We start from the raw sequence: 10,104 nt of genomic DNA, 5'->3' as shown, positions 1-10,104 counted from the left end.
ATGTTTTAAAACCATTACAGAAATTAAAGGTGGCTATTCAGACTTTCTATGAAACACTATGTCGACACCCTTCTTGATTTCTTGTTATAATTTTGCACAATCCTCTGAATGAACTTCTCAGATACAGTGTGTTCATCTTCAGTGGCTTCTCCTCTGTCCAGTACTTCCATCCTTCTTCAACTGATAAGCTCACTAGTTCGTTCACACGATCAGGTGGGAGGCAGCTTCTGTCAGAACACAACATTTTATGCAATGACGAAAAAGAACGCTCAGCTGTAGCTGTTGTGACTAGGAGTAGCAAGAGACGAGTTCCTACTTCTTTCATCCCAGCAAACATAGCACAAAGATGGTGTCAAGTCACGAAGGAGCATAAAAAAGATGAAGTCAAACCTACATTTTTTCATTGTATGCAATTCCACTCTGTGTTCAGATTCTCTATTCTGTCCTGAATACAGGGGGGCCCTGTTGCTGATAACGCCTCTCTCTCCTCTCAGTCGGCAGTGTTTTATATCAGTGTTTCTCAACCAGTGGTACAAGTACCCTTAGGGGAACTCGCGAGAAGTCTGAGGGTACGTCAACACAACTGAAATTTGGAGAAAACTGAATTTTTGTTTTAAGTTTTACAGCGTTTTATTATTTTTGTACTTTTTACACCCAAAAATTTCATCACCCACCCGGCTACGATTAAATGGTTTAAACAAATGTGTTGCAATGGTAGAAAAAAAATTGTGTGTCTGAAAACTAGGTACTGGGGGGTACTTATAATAATTATTTTTTTTAAAAAGGGGTTTAAATAAAGGTTGAGAAACACTGTTTTAGATGACAGGCATCTATAAAAGCTACGCAGAGGTTGAGTACAATCCAGAAGTCGCTGCTGTAGAGGTGTAAAATCTAGTCGGTGTAGTTTTTCAGCTGACTTCACAAACACTTCTTGTCCTCTTCAGGTAAGGTGCCACAGGATCACTTGATGTTTTTAAAGTTACAGACTAACATGTTTTAGAAACAAAGGGAGGACCAAAAGTGAATAGCTGGATAGCTGCTGGCAAGGGGAAGAGAATCCTGTGTCCAGAAGGGAATGCTAGGCGAGGAGAATAAGGATTTTGTGGACCAGGGCCAGTAGATGGTGATTTTGGGGCCCACAGATCTGAAGAACTCATTTTCCAAGCTGGAAGTTCACTCCTATGAGGGAGCCGAGCACCTATTGGGAGAGACTGAGCTGCAAGGGGAGGTAGAATGCAAAGGCCTAGGTGCCAAAGTGCTGGATCTGCTGCCCTCTGCCTAGCAATCCCCGAGAAACACGACTTCCCTAGAATCTGTAGATGGATAATTCAGAGGAGACAGTGACAGGAGAAATGGCTGCAGGGGATTCTGCTGAGACAAGACAGGACAAATGCAGAGGTCCTGCTTGCTCAGTGACTCTTGGTGGTCCTCAGAGTCTTACACGGTGTTCATAATAATGGCATGTTTCCAGTCCCCCAACCAACTGTGAAGAGCCTTCTGAATGTAAATTGCAGCCGTGTTTCCTTTTGGCATCTGCATTGATACTGTCACCAGGGCAGAGGGGAGGAAGCACTGTGGTAGCCCCTAGTTTAACACCCAGCCTGCAAAGGACTCCATAATCCTTTGAGCTCAGCAATCAATGAAGGAGGTCAGAGTAGACCTGGCTCTGGAAGAAGCAGCCTGGGAGATGGGGCAAGATAGCAGGCAGATGGGTCTGGAGGCCCGGAGGGTGACACAGACAGTTCTGGTGCTGGCTGTAGCTACAGCGGGAAGACACAGGGCTGTGACATGCAGGCAAGCGGATAATGCAGAGAGGTTACTCCAGTTCTTTGTGGGGAATCTTATTGCCGGCCACAAAGGACCAGGCAAGGATCAGCTGGGTTCTATTGTTTTAACTAGTGCAGTCACCATGCCCAGAGCACCTGACCCTGTTTATTTCAGCCAGCCCTAGGAAAAGAATCCTCTGTCACTCAGCGTCTAACTGTTCTGGGGAACCCAGGAGGGCTGGAGCCCACGGCTGCCACATCTGAGACACGATAAAGTGGTACTTCTATTGGTCCAGCTAGCCCTGTATCCTGTCTTCTGACCGTGGGTGAGGCCAGGTGCTTCTGAAGGAATGCACAGAGCCCATCCGATTGGGCAGCTGGCAGTGGGGGCTGAGCTCTCTGGCAGATTTTCTCAGACAGCTACCTTGAAAAAGGGACAATCCTGGGCGGATGCCAACCCTTCTGGAGCCCTGTCGAGCAGTGTTTCTTAAACTTTTTAAGACCAAGGAACACCAAGCAATTTTTTTTTATGAGGAACACAAAGTATTTTTTGTTGAAGAAAAAAAAAGGTCGGAGGAAGGCGGGGGGGGGGGAGTTATTGGGAGAAAAAAAAAGTTGCCTGCCCCTTTAAGGGTGGCCATTTTGAATTCTGTTGTTCTCCGCGGCACACCTCCAACTGCCTCGCGGACACAGTTTAATAAACACTGTTGTAGAGCCCACTGCGTGGAGGCGCACTGTGCTAGCCTCTCAGAGCCTGGTGCACCCTGGGAGCTATCAGACCACTCAGAATGGGTGCCCCACAGCCCTCAGTCACTTTCCACAGTGGGGCTGGTGACAGCATGTCACAGGAGCACTGGCAATAGCATTGTGGGTGGCCATCACCAAGACAGCCAATGTGTTCCTTGTTCTAGCAAGGCACACAGCAAGATGTGTCCTGTAGCACTGAGCCTTGGGGTATTTATGAGATCAGCTGTTGGTGTAAATGGCTTCACTGCTACCTTGACAGCTGCCACCTGCTTTCTGTTTGGCTTGTAGTGAGAGTGTCCGGCTGGCCTTTATGCTGTAGAATTTCTTCTTTCTTGCCATGTTGCTGCATCCAGGTTGATTGCCTTGGACTCAAGACATTTGTTAGAGCTGGCACCTCTGCCCAAGGACTGCTGAACTGGTGACTCTAATAAAACACTGCGCTGTGTGTTACAGAATTCTAACCATGCTAAATATGGACCCCGGGGATCCACTGGGACTTTTTAAATGGCTGCTTCTACTGACTTTTCGGTTAATTCAGTTAATGTGAGGTGCTTATGTCTCAAAGGGTATGTCTACACTGCATTCCCCTTTCGAGAGAGGAATGCAAATGCAGGCGATCGAAATTGCAAATGAAGCGCGGATTTGAATTTTTTGTGTCCAGGTGCTTTTTCGAAATACCCTATTTCAAAAGAAAAAACGCAGTCTAGACAGGGTTATTTAAAAAAAACAACCTTCTTTTGAAGTAACCTGTACTCCTTTAAAAATGAGGTTTAAGGGTTATTTCGAAAGAAGGGTTTTTTCTCAAAATAACCTCGTCTAAACTGTGTTTTGTCTTTTGAAATAGGGTATTTCGAAAAAGCAGCTGGATGCGATTATGCAAATGAAGTGCGGGAAATTCAAATCCACACTTTATTTGCAATTTTGCTCGCCTGCATTTGCATTCCTCTTTCGAAAGAGGAATGCAGTGTAGACGTACCCAAAGAGAATAATCAAAATGAGACACTTGCATTATGGACTATAGTACAGGACAGAATGATCAGACACCTCCGTAAATATGATTTGTTGGGGAAGTATCAACATGGCTTTTGTAAAGGGACCTCACACCTTTGCAATCTATGAGAATTCTTTTGAGGATGTGAACAAGCATGTGGAGCAGGATGATCCAGTCAATATAGTACTTGGATTTTCAGAAAGCCTTTGACAAGGTCCATCACAACGGAGAGAGTTATACAGTAGGGTCCTTCGGAATTTGTGCTGGGACCTGTACTGTTCAATGTCTTCATAAGTGATCTAGAAAAGGGAGGGAATAATGAAATAACATTTGTGGATGATCTAAAATGACTCAAGATTGTTAAATCCAAACAGGCTGTGAAATGTTACCAATGGGTCTTGCCAAATTGGGTGACTGGTCAACAAAATAGCTAATGAAATTCAACATTGATAAGTGCAAAGTAATGCACATTGGAAAAAAGAATCCCAACAACATGTATATAATTATGGTTTCTAGATTACCTGTTGCCACTCAAGAAAGAGATCCTGGAGTGACCACAGATAGTTCCTTGAAAATTTCAGCTCAATGAGCAGCACGGGTGAAAATCGGAAAGTTTGGAACTATTAGTAAAAAGTAGAGAAAATAAGAGAAAATATTGTCATGCCACTATATAGATCCAAGTTTGAATATCGTGTCCAGTTCTGGGCACCCCACCTCAGAAAGGCTAGCGTGAAACTGGAAAAAGTTCAGAGAAAGGGAACAAAGGTGATGAAGGCTTTGGAATGGCTTCCCTATGAGGCAAGGCTAAACTGTTTAGCTTAGAAGAGAGACAACTAAGGGAGCGTATGACAGAGTTCTATAAAATCATAACCTGTGGAGCTCATTCTCATGGGATGCTGAGAAAGCCAAAAGGATAACATGGTTCAAAAAAGGATTAGATTAATTAATGGAGGTTAGGTTCATCAGGGCACTTCTACACAGCAGGGCAAAACTTGAATTAAGCTACACAACTTCAGCTACGTCAATTGCGTAGCTGAAGTTGAAATAGCTTAATTTGGCTTGTGGCGCTGTCTACACAGCAGGAAGTCAAAGGAAGACACACTTCCATCTATTTCCCTTACTCCTTGTGAAATGAGGGTTATAGGAGTCAGAATAGAAAGTCCTCCAACTCGCCATTATTTTGAAATAACGGCTTGCTGTGTAGACACACTTTTTGTTATTTTGGAATAACGTCAGAACACTACTGTGTAAATGTACCCTCAGTGGCTATTCACCAAGATGGTCAAGAATGCAGTTCTGTGCTAGGGGCGATGCTAAACTTCTGACTTTTCTGTACAGTGCCCCTGAAGCTCCAGCACCGGCCACAGAATACTGGGTTAGATGGCCTGTTGGTCTGACCCAGTATGACTGTTTTTATATTCTTAATCCCAGGCTGAGCAAACTGCTCCTCGGGCTGCGTTGTTATAGCATCATAGAATTCTAGGGCTGGCGGAGACCTCAGGAGGTCTTACCAACCAGGACTTTATCATGCCGGGACTTATTCCTGAGCACATTGTGGTGTATGGGAGCTGAGCACACTCAGCACTTCACAGTGGCAGGATCATGCCCTCTGTGAAATTCTCTTTGAAGGAAACAGACTGTCAGGAAAGGTTTGTCCTTGTTAATGTTCATTAATAAACCATATACAGCCCTTCTCTTCCTCAGGGACAGATGCCATCCACTAGCCAGAGGCAAACACCCAAGCGCTTCCCCTGCATTCTGCCTAAATTGAAACTCCTACAGATCTTTCTTTGCCACTCCTTCCATTGGTTTCTAGGGCTGCAGATAATTTTGCCACACTATCACTGGGCAGAGAATGAACCAGCCACCTTTTCCCCACCCCACAAAGTTTCCATGCTGCCTTCTCTCTACAGGCAGTCCCCGGGTTACATGGATCCGACTTACATCGGATCCCTACTTACAAACGGGGTGAGGCAGCCCCGCACTAGCTGCTTTTCCCCAGCAGACCACGGAGACGCGAAGCTAGCGCGCCCCCCAGCAGACCAGGGAGACGCGGAGCGGCTTTTCTCAGCAGACACCTCAGCTTGAGAATAAAGGACTGAGGGAAGTGAGGTGTGGGAGAATAAAACTGAGCTCTGGAGAAATGTTTGGCTAGAGTTTCCCCTACAATATATACCAGTTCCGACTTACATACAAATTCAACTTAAGAACAAACCTACAGTCCCTATCTTGTACGTAACCCGGGGACTGCCTGTACTTAGCTCACTCACTAACAGCAGCTCTTGTCTTCCAAAAAAACTCAGCATCCAGTCTTGATGGTGCCACCAGCTGTCCGTGATCTGTTCATTTTCAAATTTGGAATGGGATTTACTAGTCTCTTGAACATTCCATGGTCCTGTCCTTGACTTGGTCCTGGTACCCTTATGCACAGGGGAGATCCATCAACAAATGCGTTTTGTCTAGGGGTCTCAGATCGGCCCCACTCTCCCTATAATTCTCCTAGGAGACATCACCTATACCTAGCTTTTATACTGGTATAACTATTTATTTTGTACTGGTATAACTATTTTAACTGGTATAACTATTTTGGGTAGGGTATGATTTTTTTTTACCACTTTAGTGATAGCAGTATAGCTGCTAGTAAGGACACAGGTTCACCAATATACAAGTACAGTACCTTATAATTTATTTCCCCTTCTGACAAGTATTAGCTATACCAGTATGAGCATTTGAACTGCATGCACATTACGAGGGGTGTCGCCTTAGATGTCTCTATTCTTAGATGAACAGCCCTAATCTTTGAATATCTCCTTATACAGGCGACCCCCCACACTTATGACCTAATTGGTTCCTGGAAAACCATCATAAGTTGGGCCATCATAAGTCGAATCCTTATTGCCCATAGGGGCAATGTTATGAATGGCGGTTCCATTGCTGGCCCGCTTTGCCTCCTGGGAGTTGTAGTCTCCTGGCAAACAGCACCCAGAGCCAGCTGGGGGCTGTGCAGGGCAGTAGGCGCCCCGAAGTGCGAACAGCTCCCTGAGCCAGCCAATAGCTGTACTGGGCAGTAGGGGGCCCCAAGGCTCCCAGAGCAGAGCAGCCGTAAATGCAGGGGGTCACAGGTTGGGCAGTCGTAAGTCGGGGATCGCCTGTGTAGAAGTTGTTCCACACCCTTGATCATCTTTGTTGCCATTCTCTGAACCTTTTCCTGTTCCACTTTCTCCTTTTTGAGAGGGATTGACCAGAACGGGGCACAGTATTCAAAATGTGGGTGCACAGTGGATTTACATAGTGCCATCTTCTGTCTTATTTTCAATCCCTTTTCTAATTGTTTCTTAACATTCTATTCACTTTTTTGACTGCCGCTGCACATTGAGCAGATGTTTTCAGGGAACCATCCACAATGACTCTGAGATTTTTCTTGAGCTCTAGCAGCTAATTTAGACCCATCATTTTGTAGGTATAGTTGGAATTATATTTTCCCAATATGTAATATCTAGCACTTATCATCACTGAATTCCATCTGTCATGTTTTGCCTAGTCACCCAGTTTAGCAAGAGACATTTGTAATTCTTTGCCATCAGCTTTGGATTTAGCTATCTTGAGTGGGCAACAGAAACAAAGTTGCCCTCGCTCCCCATAGATCAGGGGTGGGTAATAATTTTTGATGGAGGGCAACTCCAAGAATCTAGCAAGTAGTCAAGGGCCACACTTTTCCATGATATTAATGAAGGAGGTGCAGGTCTGGGATAGAGGTTGGGTGCAGAAGGGAGCTTAGGGTAGCAGGTTGGGATGCAGAAGGGGGTGTGGAGTTTTGGAGGGGGTTGTGACCTGGGGCTGGGAATTGGGGTGCAGAGTCTGGGATGGGGTATGGATGCAGGAAAGGATTCTGACCTGAAGTAGGAGTGTTGGAGGGAGTGCAGGGGCAGGGATGGAGTTGCGACCTGGAGCAGGGGTGCAGAGATTTGGGTGGTGACCTAGAATAGGAAGGAGTTGTGATCTGAGGCAGGGAATTAGGGTGTAGGGTCTGGGAGCAGGAGTGAAGAGTTGTAACCTGGGGCAAGAGGGAGGGCTGAGAGGGAAAGGGTGGGATGTCAAGTACAGGCTCCAGCTGGGAGGCACTTACCTTAGGCAGCTCCCGGCCAGTAGCCCAGCAGGGCCCTCAGGCAAGCTCCCTGCCTTCCATGTCCCTGTACGCCACTGAAAGAGGCTGGCTGCAGGGGCCATGTGCATCACTGCATACTGCCCTGAAGGGGCAGATAGGGAGTTTGCCTGCGGCTCCTGGTGGGCCGCAGCCAGGATGTAGTTTTCTAGATTCTTAGATTCCTTTTCCCATGCCAAGTTTCTCTCCCCTTCTATTATTTTTTATTTTGCATGTTTTATTTAATGCCATATAAACATGTTGAGGATCTAGTGTGCATGGAAGCTGCTATTTGTTGTATATTGTTTGGATTATAGTAGTGCTTAACAATGCTCCCTCTAATTTTTTACATCTATGTGCAGATTGAATGTTGTTACGTGCACCAATATGGAGCTGCTGTGGGGCTTGGGGATTTGGAATGTGGGAAGGGGCTTCAGGGCTGGGGCAAATGGTTGAAATGCAAGGAGGTGAGGATTCTGGCTGGCGGAGGAGCCAGGGATGAAGAGTTTGGGGTGTGTCAGGGAATTCAGGTCTGGGGTAGAAGATTAGGGTGTGGGAGGGAGCTGACTGCTTTTGCCGGGGGCGTGGGCTCTGGTGTGGTGCTGGAGATAAGGGCTTTGGGGTGCAGGGTGCCCCAGGGGTGTGGCAGGGAGGACTTCCCACAGCAGCACCTGGTGGGAAGGAGAGCTGTAATTCCTGTCCACAGCAGTTCTGTCATGAAAGGGGTGCCTAAGAGGCATTTCTCCAAGAATGTGACAGATGTGGCCCACTGGGCTAGAGAAGTTACAGAGAAGGAAACATTTCCTGCCCCACAGAGTTTACCATCGAGGTGTCAGACAGGATGCAACAAGTGGATCTTACAAAGAGCCTAGAGAAAGGAGCATATAGAAACAGAGCAAAACTGCATCGTGTCACTGCAATCTTTTGTCTGCAGCTCCTCCCGTCATGTCTGAGCACCTCCTCCCAGCTTCTTATGGATTGATCCTCACCTACTCCCTGGCAGGTATAGGGGCAGTACTGTCCCTATTTAGTGCAAATGCCCTGAAGCACAGAGAGGCTAAGGGGACATAAAAAGGCCAAAGGTCCATCTAGCCTAGTATCCCGTCTTCCAACAGTGGCCAATGCTAGGTGCCCCCAGAGGGAGTGAACAGAACAGGGAATCATCAAGTGATCCCTCCCCGTCGCCCATTCTGACAAACAGAGATTAGGGACACCATCCCTGCCCGGCTTGGCTAGTAGCCATTGATGGACATATTCTCCATTCATGTATCTAGCTCTTTTTGAACCCTCTTAAGGTCCTCTTCCCAACATCCTCTAGCAAGGAGTTCCACAGGTTGACAGTAGGTTGCATGAAGAAGTACTTCAGCGCAGGCTTGTTTTAAACCTGCTACTTTTTAATTTCAGGGGGAGCCCCCTACTTATGCTATGGGGAGACAGGAAGGCTGTAGAATCATAGAATCATAGAACTGGAAGAGACCTCAGAAGGTCATCAAGTCCAGCCCCCTGCTCTAGGCAGGACCAATTCCAACTAAATCAATCCAGCCAGGGCTTTGTCAAGCCGAGACTTAAACACCTCTAGGGATGGAGACTCCACTACTTCCCTAGGTAACCCATTCCAGTGCTTCACTACCCTCCTAGGCTATGTCTAGACTGCAAGCCTCTTTCGAAAGAGAGCGTCTAGACTGCAAGCTGCTTTTTCAAAAGAAAGCACCCAGGCAGTCTGGATGCTCTCTTTCGAAAAACCCGTTTGCATTCAAGAACGCCTTTTTTCGAAAGAGCACTTTCGAAAAAAGGCGTTCTTCCTCGTGAAATTAGGTTTACCGCAGTCGAAAGAAAAGCTTTAATTTAATCTTTAATTAAAAAGATTTAATTTCGAAAGAACGTGGCTGCAGTCTAGACGCAGGTGAAGTTTTTTCGAAAACAGGCTCCTTTTTTCGAAAAAACACAGCCTGGACACAGCCCTAGTGAAATAGTTTTTCCTAATATCCAACCTGGACCTCTCCCGCCACAACTTGAGACCATTGCTCCTCGTTCTGCCATCTGTCACTACTGAGAACAGCCTCTCTCCATCCTCTTTGGAATCTCCCTTAGAATCATAGAACTGGAAGAGACCTCAGGAGGTCATCAAGTCCAGCCCCCTGCTCTAGGCAGGGCCAATCCCAACTACAGTGAACCCTCGTTTATCGCGGTAGATAGGTTCCAAACCCGACCGCGATAGCTGAAAATCCGCGAAGTAGGGACACCATATTTACGTATTTGGGGTCTTCATATATCGCGGCTATTTTCGAAATTTCCGGAAAATCCGCGATATATTTCTTTTATAATATATACATACGTAATGAAAAAAGTCCGCGAAGTCGTGAATCCGCGATGGTCGAACCGCGAAGTAGCGAGGGCTCACTGTAAATCAACCCGGCCAGGGCTTTGTCAAGCCGAGACTTAAACACCTCTAGGGATGG

Source organism: Pelodiscus sinensis, chromosome 2 (assembly GCF_052426305.1).
Source record: "Pelodiscus sinensis isolate ZL-2025 chromosome 2, ASM5242630v1, whole genome shotgun sequence".
NCBI classification, from domain to species: Eukaryota; Metazoa; Chordata; order Testudines; family Trionychidae; genus Pelodiscus; species Pelodiscus sinensis.
This window is presented reverse-complemented; position numbering follows the sequence as displayed.